At 43.7% G+C, this 17,309-nt stretch overlaps 1 pseudogene; it reads right to left on the bottom strand.

Moving 5' to 3' along the window:
* Positions 1-16,321: 16,321 nt before the first annotated feature.
* Positions 16,322-16,437, bottom strand: LOC149452416 (U2 spliceosomal RNA; annotated as a pseudogene).
* Positions 16,438-17,309: the final 872 nt, after the last annotated feature.

Genomic DNA, 17,309 nt, shown 5'->3' with positions numbered 1-17,309 from the left:
ACCCCGGTGTGAAAGTTTATTGGCATCTCTGTGTCACCTCTAGCCTAGAAGCTTGCCCTGTCCTTTTAAATGCTAATTGAAAAACATACAGGTGAAACTTGAAAAATTAGAATATGGTGCAAAAGTTCATTTATTTCAGTAATGCAACTTAAAAGGTGAAACTAATATATGAGATAGACTCAATACATGCAAAGCAAGATAGTTAAAGCCGTGATTTGTCATAATTGTGATGATTATGGCTTACAGCTCATGAAAACCCCAAATCCACAATCTCAGAAAATGAGAATATTACATGCAATCAATAAAACAAGGATTGTACATAGAACAATATCAGACCTCTGAAAAGTATAAGCATGCATATGTACTCAGTACTTGGTTTGGGCCCCTTTTGCAGCAATTACTGCCTCAATGTGGCGTGGCATGGAAGCTATCAGCCTGTGGCACTGCTGAGGTGTTATGGAAGACCAGGATGCTTCAATAGCGGCCTTCAGCTCTTTTGCATTGTTCGGTCTCATGTCTCTCATCTTTCTCTTGGCAATGCCCCATAGATTCTCTATGGGGTTCAGGTCAGCTATATATAGGGAATAGCAGTCAGTGTTTTATGTAACACTGATATCAGAACACTTAGTGTTATTCTCTGTATATAACACTGATATCTGTACACGGAGTGCCTTTCCCTACATATAACACTGATATCTGTACACTGACTGCTATTCCCTTTATATAACACTGATATCTGTACACTGACTGCTATTCCCTTTATATAACACTGATATCTGTACGCTATTGCTATTCCCTACATATAACACTGACATCTGTACACTGACTGCTAATCCCTATATATAACACTGACATCTGTACATTGCGGGCTATTCCCTATATATAACACTGATATCTGTACACTGACAGCTATTCCCTATATATAACACCGACATCTGTACACTGACTGCTAATCCCTATATATAACACTGACATCTGTACACTGACTGCTAATCCCTATATATAACACTGATGTCTGTACTCTGCATGCTATTTCCTATATGTATCACTGACAGAGTACAGACATCAGTGTTATATATAGGGAATAGCAGTCAGTGTACAGATGTCAGTGTTATATATAGGGATTAGCAGTCAGTGTACAGATGTCAGTGTTATATATAGGGATTAGCAGTCAGTGTACAGATATCAGTGTTATATATAGGGATTAGCAGTCAGTGTACAGATATCAGTGTTATATATAGGGATTAGCAGTCAGTGTACAGATAGTAATGTTATATACAGAACCACTTAAAAAGTATTCATACCCCTTGCAATTTTCCGCATTTTGTGATGTTACAACCAAAAATGTAAATGCATTTTGTTGGGATTTTCTGTGATAGAGCAACACAAAGTGGCACCCAATTGTGAAGTGAAACAAAAATGATAAATAGTTTTCAAAATGTTTTACAAATAAATCTGTGAAAAGTGTGGTGTGCATTTGTATTCAGCCCCCCGGAGTCAATACTTTGTAGGACCACCTTTCACTGCAAATCCAGCTGCAAGTCTTTTTGGGGATGTCTCTCCCAGCTTTGCACATCTAGAGAGGGACATTTCTGCCCATTCTTCGTTGTAAAATAGCTCAAGCTCTGTCAGATTGGATGGAGAGTGTCTGTGAACAGCCATTTTCAAGTCTTGCCACAGATTCTCCATTGGATTTAGGTCTGGACTGTGACTGGGCCATTCTAACACATGAATATGCTTTGATATAAACCATTCCATTGTAGCTCTGGCTGGATGTTTCGGGTTGTTGTCCTGCTGGAAGGTGAACCTCCGCCCCAGTCTCAGTCTTTTGCAGACTCTAACAGGTTTTCTTCTAAGATTACCCTGTATTTGGCTCCATCCATCTTCCCATCAACTCTGACCAGCTTCCCTGTCCCTGCTGAAGAAAAGCATCCCCACAACATGATGCTGCCACCACCATGTTTCTCGATGGGGATGGTGTGTTCAGGGTGATGTGCAGTTTTAGTTTTCTGCCACACATAGCATTTTGTTTTTAGGCCAAAAAGTTCAGTTTTGGTCTCATCTGTCCAAAACACCTTCTTCTACGTTTGCTGTGTCCCCCACATGGCTTCTCGAAAACTGAAAACGAGACTTCTTATGGCTTTCTTCCAGCAATGGCTTTCTTCTTGCCACTCTTCCATAAAGGCCAGATTTGTGGCATGCACGACTAATAGTTGTCCTGTGGACAGATTCTCCCACCTGAGCTGTTGATCTCTGCAGCTTCTCCAGAGTGACCATGGGCCTCTTGGCTGCTTCTCTGATTAATGCTCTCCTTGCCCAGCCTGTCAGTTTAGGTGGACGGCCATGTCTTGGTAGGCCATACTCTTTCCATTTTCGGATGATGGATTGAACAGTGCTCTTTGAAATGTTCAAAGCTTGGGATATTTTATTATAACAAGATTGACACAATTCGCAAGGACATTGCCACAACTCACTCGCCCTCTCAACCCGTCCCCTCTCACACAGCTACCCCCTTATCCCCCCTTCCCCTCGACATAACTCGCAGGGACTTTGTCGCTGCTCAAACTCTCTCCAACCCCCTTCACCCTCACTCAGCTACCCCCTCATCACCCCTCTCCCACGGCCCCACCACTGCTCTGACCTCCTCTTCCACCCCACCCTACATTCCTCATACTGAAGCTCCCCCAACACTCCGCACCTTTGACCTTACTACCATCGAGGAAGTCTCCAAGATCCTCTCTGATGCCCGCATCACCACCTGCCCCCTCGACCCTATCCCCTCACAACTCCTACGACCTCCTTCCCCCTCCATCCTACGCTCCCTCACCCACATCTTCAATCTCTCCCTCTCCTCCGGCACTTTCCCCTCCCCTCTGAAACATGCACACATCACCCCCATACTTAAAAAGCCCTCCCTGGACCCTAATGACCCGAACAACCTCAGACCCATCTCCCTGCTCCCATTTACATCTAAACTCCTTGAGCACCTAGTCTACACCCGCCTATGCTCTCACCTCAACGACAACAACCTCCTCGATCCCCTACAGTCCGGCTTCCGTCCCCTACACTCCACCGAAACTGCCTTACTCAAACTCTCCAACGACCTTCTAACCGCCAAAGCTTATGGCCACTATTCAGTGCTCCTACTCCTTCACCTCTCTGCGGCCTTCGACACAGTCGACCACCCCCTCCTCCTCAAAAAACTACACTCCCTCGGCCTCAGAGATTCTGCTCTCTCCTGGCTCTCATCCTACCTGTCACAACGCTCCTTCAGCGTTACCTATAATGCTACCACCTCCCCCTCACTCCCCCTCTCTGTTGGGGTCCCTCAAGGCTCTGTCCTTGGGCCCCTTCTCTTCTCCATCTATACCTCCTCCCTTGGCCAACTCATACACTCTCACGGCTTCAACTACCACCTCTATGCCGACGACACACAAATCTATCTCTCAACCCCCCACCTCACCCCCTTGGTCTCAGCCCGTATCACACACCTACTGAGCGACATATCAGACTGGATGTCACTCCACTTCCTTAAATTGAACCTCTCCAAAACCGAGTTTCTTGTCTTCCCCCCAGCCCCCATTGACATCTCCGTCACATCCAACAACGCTACCATCAAACCCGCCCTGCTGGCCCGAGTACTTGGTGTCATTCTGGACTCCAACCTATCCTTTCAACCCCAAGTCCAATCTTTAACAAACTCGTGCAGACTCCACCTCCGCAACATCGCCAAAATCCGCACGTTCCTAACCCCAGAAACCACTAAACAGCTCATCCACTCCCTCATCATATCACGACTCGGCTACTGCAACTCGCTCCTCACTGGCCAGCCTCGCCACTGGCTATCCCCGCTTCAGTCGATCCTGAATACGGCTGCCAGACTCATTCACCTTTCCAACCGCTCTGTATCCGCCACCCCCCTCTGCCAATCCCTCCACTGGCTTCCGATTGCGTAACGGATCAAATTCAAAATCCTAACGCTAACGTACAAAGCTGTCCACCATACTGCCCCGAACTACATCACTGACCTAATATCCAAGTACCGCCCAGCACGCACACTCCGCTCCTCACAAGACCTCCTTCTCTCTAGTTCCCTGGTCTCCTCCTCCCATGCCCGCCTCCAGGACTTCTCCAGGGTGTCACCCATCCTCTGGAACTCCCTGCCCCAACCCATCAGATTATCACCTACTCTCCTCTCCTTTAGGCGCACCCTGAAAACCCATCTCTTCAGTGAAGCCTACCCCGCCCCCTGCTAACTTGCCGACCTCCTCCACTCTTTCTACCACTCCATCCCCCACAGCTATCTCCTCCTGTGCCACTATCCCCTCCCTCCTAGATTGTAAGCTCGAAAGAGCAGGGCCCTTGATCCCCTCATGTTTTGCATTGTATTGGTATTGTTCTGTCACATGTTCTGTCCCCCTTTGTAATGTACAGCGCTGAGCGAACTATTACTGTATATTAATAATAATAATAATAATATAACCTAACCCGGCTTTAAACATCTCCACGACTTTATCCCTGACCTGTCAGGTGTATTCTTTGGCCTTGATGATGCTGTTTGTTCACTAATGTCCTCTAACAAACCTCTGGGGGCTTCACAGAACATCTGTATTTGTAGTGAGATTAAATTACACACAGGTGGGCTCTATTTACTGAAAATTTTGAAAAAAAACTATATTTTCTACTTTCTGCTATAAGACATATCCAATAAAGAAATTTAAAAAAATAAAATGTCTTCATAAATTTAGGCCAAAATGTATTCCGCTACATGTCTTTGGGAAAAAAATTCCAATAAGTGTATATTGGTTGGTTTATGTGAAAGGTATAGCATCTAAAAATTATGGGATATATACTGGAATATATGCAGCTATAGACACTAGACTGGTAATGGTGGTGATCAGAAACTTATAGTGGGACAGGTGACAGATTTGCCAAGATGCAAACATAAAAATTGCTGCGCTGCCTCTCCCAAAAACGACTTAAAATAGTTAATAAATAAATAAATGAACACCCCTACTACACAAAGAGTCCCCACAAAGGTGCACGTGCTATAATGTCCCGTGGGCTGGCAATTATATCCCTCCTCCCCAGTGACTAAATCCTAAATAAACCAATACTGTAAAACTGTGTATACAGTGAAATTGTATAAAACAATATATACAGTATATATATATATATATATGTCCCAATAACTGTCCCAATAATTGTGCAAACATATAAAAGTTCCAAAAAAATTGAAAGTTCCAAAAAAATCCCAAAGAAACCCCCATCCGCATCCGGTGTGAATATTAAGTGATACAGTAGTAAATCTTGTTATCCATAGCAATTCTCTGTGCGCAGTGCTCCAATTAGTGCTCCCCCTCCAGAGCCCCACTCCCCACAGATAACTGACCACCTGGAATGGTAGGTCAAATATCGCATGAGATGTTGCAGCGCTCTCCTGCAGGAAAGTTGGCCGTCTGTGTGGTCTTGATACCTCTATACGCTGATGACCGAGTTTAACGGACAATTGCGAGGTCATGCAATACGGTACATAAATTAAATTTACATCCTTTTTTTCCCCACGAATTGAGCTTTCTTTCGGTGGTATTTGATCGCCTGTGCAGTTTTTATTTTTTGCGCTATAAAAAAAAAGGCTGACAATTTTGAGGAAAAAAAAACAGTATTTTGTACTTTTTGCTATAAAACATGTCCAGTAAAAAAAAATGCAAAAATCAAATTTAGTCATAAATTTCTGCCAAAATGCATTCTGCGTCATGTCTTTGCTAAAAAAAATCCCAATACGTGTAAATTAATTGGTTTACGTGAAAGTTATAGCGTTTACAAATGGCAGGAAAGATACTGGAATTTTTAATTTTTATTTATACTAATAATGGCGCCGATCAGCAACATATGGCAGCGACCAGCGACTTATGGCAGGACTGCGGGACTGCGGTGGACATTTTGACACTGGGGGGGGGGGGAACTGACTTGGGGTCACTGACATCCCCAGTGACACCAATACAGTGATCAGTGAAAAAAAACCACTGAAACTGTACTAATGTCACTGGGGAGGAAGGGGTTAACATTTTTAGCATTTGCTGTGTAAGGGGAGTGTTTTACTAGGGGGCGGGGGTGTGTACTGGACGGGGGGAGGGAGGGGGGAGCTGATGAGGGAGAGAAACTCTGCAGCTTCTCACAAGCTGTCAGAGAACTGACACAGAACAGGGCTGTGTGTAAACAATGCAGCCCTGCTCTGTGTCAGCGCTCACCGGCAATTGCGGGAAAACGGCCGGTAAAAACCGGCCGTGACCCGGCGGCTGACACCCGCTGCTGACACCCAAGGGACAGGTAGAGCGGGCGCGCGCCTCCTACCTGTTTTGAAGGCAGCCGTTTTAAAACGTGCTTTTGCCTACGAGTGCCGCCCTGCCGCCGTTTATATGCGGTGGCTGGGCGGCAAGTGGTTAAGGAGAACGGTCCAAAAAAGAGAAAATATTCAGTGAGCAGCAGTTGTGTGGACAGAAATGCTTTGTTGATGTCAGAGGTCAGAGGAGAATGGGCAGACTGGTTCCACATGATAGAAATGCAACAGTAACTCAAATAACCACTCGTTACAACCAAAGTATGCAGAATATCATTTCTGAATGCACAACACGTCAAACTTTGAAGCAGATGGGCTACAGCAGCAGATGATCCCACCAGGTGCCACTCCTGTCAACTAAGAACAGGAAACGGAGGCTACAATTTGCACAGGCTCACCACAATTGGACAATAGAAGATTGGAAAAACATTGCCTGGTCTGATGAATCTGGATTACAGCTGCAACATTCAGATGGTAGAGACACAACATGAAAGCATGGATCCATCCTGCCTTGTAGCAACGGTTCAGGCTGGTGGTGTCATGGTGTGGGGGAGATTTTCATGGCACATTTTGGGCCCCTTAGTATCAACTGACCTTCGTTTAAACACCATGGCCTTCCTGAATATTGTTGCTGACCATGACCCTTTATGACTCCAGTGTCCCCATCTTCTGATGGCTCCTTCCAGCAGGATGATGCACCGTGTCACAAAGCTCAAATCATCTCCAACTGGTTTCCTAAACATGACAATGAGGTCACTGGACTCCAATGGCCTCCACAGTCACCAGATCTCAATCCAATAGAGCACCAGTGGGATGCGGTGGAACTGGAGATTCAGATCGTGGATGTGCAATTAATAAATCTGCAGCAACTGTGTGATGCTATCATATCAATATGGACCAAAATCTCTGAGGAATGTTTCCATCACCTTGTAGAATCTATGCCACGAAGAATGAAGGCAGTTCTGGAGGCAAAAGGGAGCTCAACCCCGTACTAGCCAAGGTGGACCTAATAAAGTGGCCGGTGAGTGTATAAGTAGCAAATGAAATGGCTTTATCTTCAGTTTGTTACTGAATACAGTGAACTGTTACATCCCAGGTGAGAAAAGTGAATTTATAGAGACAAAAAATATTTTTTTTTTTTTAACTGGAAACCAGCAAAGGATTGATAAAAGTGCAAAGTTCACTTTTACCACATGGGGGAGCTCTTACCCTATGAATGTGAAGACAATCATAGTCAAAGTTCAGGGTACTCCAGTTTTGTTTTCTAGGGCTTTCTTAGTGTTTAAGGGGCTGTTATCCACAAATCATAAAGAACTAATGGCAGGGTTGCTGTAGGAATCACAGGGTTGAGGGTTTTGCAATGGCGGAATGTGTTAAGGTGTGTATTCTTTCTTGTATGCTTTGTATATTTCTTCCAGATCTGTGCAGTGATCCTGTGTGAAACTTTAACCACCAATACCAGCCTGTAGCCTAATCAGTACTGTGATAGTTTCACTGACAATTACTCCATCATGCGACCCTTTACCCATATTAATTTTATGTATTTTTGGGGCATGTGTTTTTTAAACTATATGAAGGGAAAAAAGTACCAACAATTGTGATTGTTTACATTTAACTTTCCCTTTAAAAATCCGATCCCATAATCATTGGCTGTTAGTGGCACCAACCTATAGATTACAATAGACCTGCCTATGATTTGGGGGGATGCCAGCTCTTGAATCCCCCTCTGTCCAGGCTTTTATTACTGGAAAACAGCTGCTGTGTACACATCTCAATTGCTCAAGGTCATATTTATACACACAAATTAATGGATCAGGGTAGTGACCCCCCTCGGCTGTTTTTATCAGAGAGGACCATACAGACTGACAATTAAAAAGAGAGCATTTGAAAGCAAACAGCATCTTCTTCTGTCATTAATACATCCTTCAATAAATATTTATGTGTTTATACACTCACCGGCCACTTTATTAGGTACACCTGTCCATCACATGGCAGCAGCTCAATGCATTTAGGCATCTAGACGGGGGGAAGATGACTCGCTGAAGGGGAAGAAAAGGGATTTAAGAGACCTTGAACATGGCATGGTTGTTGGTGCAAGACGGACTGCTCTGTGTATTTCAATAACTGCTGATCTAATAGGATTTTCATGCACAACAGTCTCTAGAGAAAACGAGACTCATCAGACCAGGCAATGTTTGTTTTAATCTTCTATTCTCCAATTTTGGTGAGCCTGTGTGAATTGTAGCCTCTGTTTCCTGTTCATAGCTGACAGAAGTGGCACCCGGTGTGGTCTTCTGCTGCTGTAGACCATCTGCTTTAAGGTTCGCATGTTGTGCGTTCAGAGATGTATTCTGCATACCTTGGTTGTAATGAGTGATTATTTGAGTTACTGTTGTCTTTGTATCAACTGGAACCAGTCTGCCCATTCTCCTCTGACCTCTGACATCAACAAGGCATTTCCGTCCACATAACTGCCGCTCACTGGATAGATTCTCTTTTTCAGACCATTCTCTGTAAACCCTAGAGATGGTTGTGCATGAAAATCCCAGTAGACCAGCAGTTTTTGAAATACTCAAACCAGCCTGTCTGGCAGCAACAACCATGCTACATTCAAAGTCACTTCAATCCCCTTTCTTCCCCATTCTGATGCTCGGTTTGAACTTCAGCAAGTCGTCTTCACGCCTAAATGCATTGAGTTGCTGCCATGTAATTGGCTGATTAGCTATTTGCGTTACCAATTAATTGAACAGGTGTACCTAATAAAGTGGCTGGTGAGTGTATATGTACACTGTAGAAATATGAATTTATTTATGTATATATTTATTTAACCACTTTAAGAGAAGGCTTATTCTGACACTTCTCACATATAATGTAAAAATCAGCATTTTGTTTGCTAGAAAAAAACTTTATTACATTACATACAATTTTTTAAGCAGAGGCCCTAAAGAATAAAATGGTGGGTGTTACAATTTTTTATATCACATGGTATTTGCACAGCAGTTTTTCAAATACAAATTTAAAAAAAATAAATTAATGAATTTTAGTGCACACAATATTTTTTTTTAATATAAAAGATGATGTTACACTGAGTAAATAGATACCAAACATGTCACACATTAAAGCTGCATCCAACCATGGAATGGAGACAAATTACGATACATTGAATTATCCAGAGGTGATTTAAAAGCCTTTACAGGTTACCACTTTAGATTTACACAGCAGATCTGGTGCTAGAATTATTGCTCTTGATCTGACATTCGCGGTGATACCGCACATGTGTGGTGCGATTACTGTTTACGTATGCATGCGGGACTGATGCATGCATTTTTCTTTGCGTGTGAGCATGGGGGGATCGGTAGTACTTTAAATTTTATTTTCACACTGTCTTTTTACATTTTTTTTTCAGCAACTTTATTGCTATTAGATCCCAGATTGCTCCTCTTCCATGTTACCGTCCACAGTCATCATTATGGTCAGCTGGGAAAGAAGAGCCTGAGAAGGCGGTGGAAGGCAGCGGGAAAGGGGGACTCCCTTCCACTGCCTGTAAAAGCGATCCAACGGCTAATTAACCACTATGATTACTTTTACAAAAAAGAGCAAAAAAAAAGATACTGGGATGATTCCTGTAGCTGCAGGCATCATCCCGGTATAACCACTTACCACTGGTACATCGCTGGGGCTGATGTGGTTAAAAAGATTTTATAAGATTTTCCAAACATAGACAAAAAGATATAAAACTGTTTAAAAACATATCAAGCAAAAAATGTTATATATATTTCTTTTAGTTTATAGTTATAGTTTTAATATACACTAATTTTAAAAGAAGGGAAAAAAACTGAATAAAAACAGGCCAAAATCGAAAAAGAGAAAAACCAAAAAATGGTAAAATCTGGTTTTGGTTCAAGTAACACACTTGTTGCTCTCTAGATGGTATCTTTAAGTCAGCTTCTCAGTAATGCAAAATGGTATATACAGAGGTGGACTGACAACTCATGGGGCCCCCGGGCAATAGGGGATCATGGGGCCCCTGTGTCCTTGACCAAACTCAAAAAAGCCTATGAAAAAGGTACCAGGGGCATCTCATGGGGCCCCCTACTGACCCCGTGCCCTCGGGCAGTGCCTGAGTTTCTAAATGGTCAGTCAGCCCCTGGGTATATAGTGTTTAGGAGTCATAAAACCACAGAAATGGGGTCATTATCAACCCAATTCCAGTAAATACAAACCCACAAGGATCAGCCTGGTCCTTAACCTATTGCAGACTGCCTAGCACATATGTGCAGGGGCAGGATGGGTGGTCCTTAATGCATAATGCGTTCATGTTGCACTCCTGTTCTGTGCTGAAGGCATTTTCACTGCACACTCCCAGCACAACGACTGAGCTTTCACTGACAGCTCCAAGTCACCTTGTATGATTGAGATTGTACGCCTCTTGAGAGTTAGGGACTGATGTGAATGTACAATATATATGTAAAGCGCTGCGTAAGTTGACGGCGCTATATAAGTACCTGAAATAAATAAATAAATAAATTGAGTGTTGGAGGGAGGGCCAATGATGGCTAATCACAGTGTTCACATGATCTGGAATTCTGCCTTCGCCTCACATTGTGTGCATCTCCTTAAAAGGTGGCAAGGGTTGAAGTCTACCTTTAATAAATAAATAAGCGCTGCACTCAAAACAAACATAAAAAACCCACAAATGTATACATGTATGCAATAAATAGGGATATTAGAGGGATTACTTTGACGCAGTTGGCCAACTTAAGCATGTATTGCAGTATGTGTGAACTAAATATCCCTATTTATTGCATAGTCTGCTTGAAAGGATATATACCAGTGTGCAGAGGGTCCTTCAGAATTTCTGGTGTTAATATGTGGTTACACCCCTTTAGCACCTGATGGATAAATGCATGCACTAGCTGTATGGATTTGAGCACAGGGATCTCTTGTTTGTTGTATTGTTGGGTCAGTAGTCAGACCTGAACCTTGTAGCTCTCCCCATTGTGTCTTTTCCCCTATGCTAGCATTGTGTCCACAGTAGCATTTGCGTAGGCAAGGCAGAGTAGGACTGGCCATAGAGGGATTACTTTGACACAGTTGGCCAGCTTAAGCATGTATTGCAATATGTGTGAACTAAATATCCCTATTTATTGCATAGTCTGCTTGAAAGGGTATATACCAGTGTGCAGAGGGTCCCTCAGAATTCTACTTTCACCAGACAGTCCCTGAAGGTATAAATGCACCTCACATTAATACCCTAGTACTGTAGTAAGAGAAGTTTTAAACTTGTCACAAGATGTGGAAATAACAGCTGCAGATGGCTGTCTCATATTTTGCTGATCTCGACAATAGATATTGCACAGTGCCCTTGATGATGTCAAGAAGACGAAACATGTAGGGCGGAGCCACATGAACAGAGCAGAGAGATGCTTTTAGCTTGAGTTTCTGCGTGCCCCTGCAAATATCTATTTAGATGTGGCTATTGTATTGTTTCATATGGACTTGAGGGGAAGTGGCAGCTGAGTATTTTGATAAGCAAGATACTGCTGGTTGTATGTAAGTGCAATCCTTTGTTTTAATGAATACATTTCATATAGTTTGCACTATGAGCAACTGTTTATATTTTTTGAGTGAAACCTTGCTGGTGGTATGAGGGCAGGATAGCCTTAAGCAATCATCCAAAGCTGTTGATCCTAGACCTGATGGTGGACCTGAGCTTTACTTACTCCAGCACTGGTGTTCAGTTTTGAGTGCAGTACAATTGGTAAAGGGGAGACAGCAGAATCTGAGACAACCATCTGCAGCTGTTAACTTCACATCCTGTTCAAAACTTCTATTACTCCAGAACTGGGGCATTAATGTGACGTGAACTTACACCTTTGGGGGTCATCTAGTAAAGTTGTCACAAACTATATCACTTCATGGATGAAGTTATTTATCTGAACACATGGTGGGGCAGTTTTTTTATTTAATTTATATATGGACTACTGATTTATTTTATATTATTTTTTTTAAACTATTCAAGTACATTTGTATTCACATGGTTTATGAAATGTATTTATTTATTAATTTTGTAAATTGTATGTACTGAGTGTGCTTGAAGCTGATACATAATATTCTTGATTGCACAGACTAGCTTTCACAGAAAAAGCCTAGCCATTAAATCGTGAAGGGTTAAAATCCTGTTGCATTAGAGACATTTCCCTTTACTTTTTGATCTGGAGACACAACAGGATGTGAGAAGAAATCTCTACAAAATGGGAGTGTGACCCACTGAAACTTTTTCCTGCACTTCCTGTTTTGGCAATGCCCGATTCTGTATTTCCCATGCCTCTATGACTTGTTGTCAATGTCTAATCAGAAGTGGATAATCTCCCCAGTAGGGAAACAGATAGGGATGCAGCGAAATTTCGGTGGCCAAAATGTTTCGGCCGAAAATACCCCTTTCAGCTGTCGACCAATATGAAAAAAAGCACCTATACAGGTGCCGAAAAAACCCGCCCTTGGCCGCTGCCACCATAGGTTGCCGCTCGGTAGTTCTCAGCCTTACCTGAGCAACCATCAAAGGATCCCAGCGCTGAGCATAGAGACGAGTGAAGGAAAGTTGGCCTCCACTCATCTCTATGCCCTTGGAGGACCAGAGCCATATGTCACTTCCAGTTCCGGCCAATTATTTTTTTTAAAAGCACTAGATCAATGCTTATTTTTGATCAAATGCTTTAGATTACAGAGGAGAGATGTGGGGTTTTATTGACCCCATTTCTCTCCATAAAGAGGACCTGTCACTAACTATTTCTATCACAAGGGATGAATGCATTTCTTGTGATAAGAATAAAAGTGATTAAAAAAATGTTTAAAGGGACAGTGCAAAAAAAAAAAAATTAAATAAATAAAAAAAAAAGTTTAAAGTGCCCCCATCCCGCCGTGCTCGCACATAGTGGTGAACGCATACATGGGCCATGCCCACATATGTAAATGGTGTTCAAACCACACACGTGAGGTATCACCACAAACGTCAGAGCAAGAGCAATAATTCTTGCACTAGACCTCCTCTGTAACGTTACACTGCTAACCTGTAGAAATGTTTAAAGCATCACCCATGGAGATTTTTAAGTACTGCAGTTTCACGCCATTCTGTGAGCATGCGCAATTTTAAAGCGTGACATGTTGGGTATCTATTTACTCGCCGTAACATCCTCTTTCATATTTTACAAAAAAATTGGGGTATATATTGTCTTTTTTTTTTTTTTAATCAAAGTGTATTTTTTTCCAAAAAATACATTCATTTTTACAAACTGCGCATTTCAGCTTTGGTTTTGGTTTTCGGCCAAGTGCATTTTGGATTTTTGGTTTCGGCACCAGAATTTTCATTTCGGTGCACCACTAGAAACAGAAAATGATAAAACCCGATTAACCCTTCACAACACTGTAGAAAAATAGACTTAGCAAGAGACATACCTTAAATTTGTAGAAGCAAAGGCTGGTTCTAACCAAAACTGATATTTCAATTCTGAGTGGTTGCTGGTTTAATCATTTGGTTGCTTCTTATATGTCTGGAAGTCTCTAATTGTGCTATACTGCCACCAGAATTCCCAAATGCTTTGGCCATTTCATTTATGTTGCCATAGACCATTGATGAATTTTCATAATAACGAATAAAGAAATTATGGAACTCTTTATGACTTTGTGGAAGGGGACATGCGTGATTGAATGGAGCTCACCTTGACCATAGATAACAAGATCTCCCACCAAAGAAGGTGGCAGCCTCCATCCTATCTTGGAGATCTTAGTATGAGCTTTCCAATGCTGACAGCACTCATTATGACAATGACAATATCCCCAGCACATCCCGGTTGCTACAAACACAACCAGAATCTGTTCCTTCGCACAGTTTAGTGGGTCATGTTGGGTCGCAGTAATGTACATTAGTTATCTTGTTATTAATTTGCAGTACTCAACATTTCATTCTGGATCCCACCATGAGACAGGCCTGAGTGAATAAGTGGTTAAGTATCTAGATGATTTAATCCAGTTTTAAAAAAAAAAGTTTTACCATGAGCAATTAGATGCTGGTTAAGGAATTAATCACTAATGGGTCATTAACTCTGACTGCTATTGTACCGTTAACAAGCTGAGGCAGGATTATTAGACTCAACACCCAATTAAGGAGGGCAGGATATTTACAGCAATTCCAACAAACGGCCTCTGCTCTCAAAGTTTGGAAATCCACCCTGGGATCGGAGATGTATGCCGAAATATCACTGCAGGTGAAAGGTTGGGAGATGCAACCAAATAGTTAACTGGTTACCTAGTAAATTTTACCTTTTCAGCTGTAATAATATCTAAAACTTTTGTTTTATTTGTTTTTTGTTTTGGATAGGGTAAGGAAGGGTTAAAGAAGCATCCCAGAAATTGATATTTTTACATAGCTACATTGATTTAGCTTGTACCAATGTAACTATGTATATAATATACAAGTGAGATCTCTCTAGTTTCCAGTCCAATGCGAGCGGCTGCCCTCCTGTGTACTGGATACAGGGAGTCGGCCTCTGAGCACATGCGTATAAGGGTAGGGGGGGGTGGTTGTTTGTCACATCCTCCATGTTTCCCTCCTCATTGGGTGCCAAGCAAAGGTCACATGAGAGGCCCACCCAGGGGTGGGTTCTTCTGGGCTACACTAGGCACCTGGGACAGTATCACTCTACTTCAAACACATGGGTACCTTAATATGGTGCTGTTTTCACCAGTGCTTTGGAACAAGGCTGAAGTAGCCATCACTCGATCTTAAGGTGGGCCTCTACTCTTAGAGATGAATGTACACCATGTACAATTGCACTGCAGCTGTTCTCTAGTTAACTCTCGGGTCCCCATGTGAATGTACATCTTTCCACTATAGCTTGCAAATAGGTAGACTGTGTCGAACCTTGACCAGAGCCACCTGGTCAGTGTTTCCCCATTACTGGTCCCGGTAGCAGAATGGAACCTCGCCATGCACATAGTGCGGGCTCCAATGTGCACTTCACTTCAGCTCTTGAACTACCTCTGTACAAGATGGGGACCTCTGCAGTGCAGTTCTGCTCCAGTTGCTGTGGGAGACAGAATACAGTTTTTTGTTTTTTTTTTAAGTCCGCAAACGTGCAACTATAACGAAAAAACCCGTAAGTGTTCACAAAAAAAGTGCAAGTGCAAAACACCACACGAAAAAGTGCACTTAGGGGTGTGCTGTGTCCTACCCCTAAAGGGGCTTGGACCGCTTACCCTGATCCCCCGGGGCACGAAGCTCCTGACGGGGACAAGGTTCCCAATTGGTCCTCCTGGCCAAAAGGCCTGGTGGACCACCGTTCCCTATGCCCAGCCAAAGCCGGACATCCAGTACTAGGCAAGGAGGCTCTCCCGAAGAAGAGCCTCCTAGGGATCAGGGGAGGAAGGAACCGTATGGCCACACATCCTCCCCCTAGACTTCAGGGTAGGCCCGAGGACCCACACCCTCCATCCGTGAAAAACACACACATAAGGCAAAGAAAAAAAAGTGACAAACGTGGGAGTGCATAATAAATAAATAAGGTAAAGTAAATAAAATAAAAAAAAAAAAAAAAAAAATGGTACCGTGCCGAAATGTGCACAGACCAGGCCCTGAGGCCCGTAGCAAAAATTGCCCTGGACTTAGCCAAAAGAACTGGTCCTTAGGGCGCTGTGCAAAAAGAGGTGAAAAACAGTGGCCATGTGTCATCTTCACACCGTGGGGTCCCACACCCAAGTGTTACTAGTGACACCCCTGAGAGCGTCTTCCCCAGGGGGCACTGAGTTTGCGGACTTTTTGCGTCCCCAGCCCCTGGCCAAACCAAGGTAGATCCGTCCAAATCAGGAGGTACTGGGTCTTTCCAGTCTTCCCAGAGGAATTACTCCCGGGGCCCCAGCTTAACTCGTGGCGCTCCCCGGTTTCTGTCCCTCCGGTACTAGCCTTCCGGACCCCCATCATTCCAGTGAGGGTACTATACAACAACCATCCCCGCAAAGCTAGAATGGTCGGGAGCACCCCCACTGGACACTGATAAGAACAGATACTACACTTGATCTTAGCCAAAAGGCCGAGACAGAATGCAGTGTAGGAAGTGCCAATAACATTGGGAAATTCCATCTATAACAGGCACATGTCCACAACAGGCTGCTTGCTGACTGTACCTTCATCGCTCATGGCGACCATATGTATGACTTGCACTAGAATGACTCTTAATGTACTGACTCTTTATACCCCATGTACTAGTGACCCAAGCTGTAGGCAAAGTGCAAAGTTTTGCCGGTTACTTGCATTACACCCCTTTAAGTACCGTATTTGCCGGCGTATAAGACGACTTTTTACCCCTTGAAAATCTTCTCAAAAGTCGGGGGTCGTCTTATACGCCAGTATACGGCATACTGACACTTTTTAGGGGGGCGGCGCGTTGCCGCCGCCGCCCCCCCCTTCCCCCAATGGAAGGGACACTAAGTACAGGGGTGGGCAGCGGCTGTTTCTTACCTGGTTCCGGTCCCACGACGATCCGGTCCAGGAAGCGCGGCTGTGCCTTCAGTTCGGCCACTGGATGGTCGTGCGGCTGCTCGGCTCCGCCTCCTCACCAGTGATTGGCCGCCAGAACTGTAGCTCAGGAAAGGCACACAGGCGGCCAATCACCGGAGAGGGGGTGGAGCCGGGCGGCCCCACGAAAATCGAGGGCAGGACCAGCAGATAAGTGGTCAGTGTAGAGGTGCTGCTGCAACCACATATGCTGGCTGCAGCAGCACCATACGAGAACAGGGTCAGCAAGTGTCAGTGGGAGGAATAGTGCCCCATCATTGGTGTCACTGATACCAATGATGGAGCACTATTCCTCCCACTGATACCAATGATGGGGCACTATTCCTCCCACTGACACCAACGATGGGGCACTATTCCTCCCACTGACACCAACGATGGGGCACTATTCCTCCCCCCCAC

The sequence above is a fragment of the Staurois parvus genome, unplaced genomic scaffold (assembly GCF_062004578.1).
Source record: "Staurois parvus isolate SC_StPar_1 unplaced genomic scaffold, SC_StPar_1.0 ptg000475l, whole genome shotgun sequence".
NCBI classification, from domain to species: Eukaryota; Metazoa; Chordata; class Amphibia; order Anura; family Ranidae; genus Staurois; species Staurois parvus.
The sequence above is the reverse complement of the archived record's forward strand: the minus strand, read 5'-3'. Positions and strand labels throughout refer to the sequence as shown.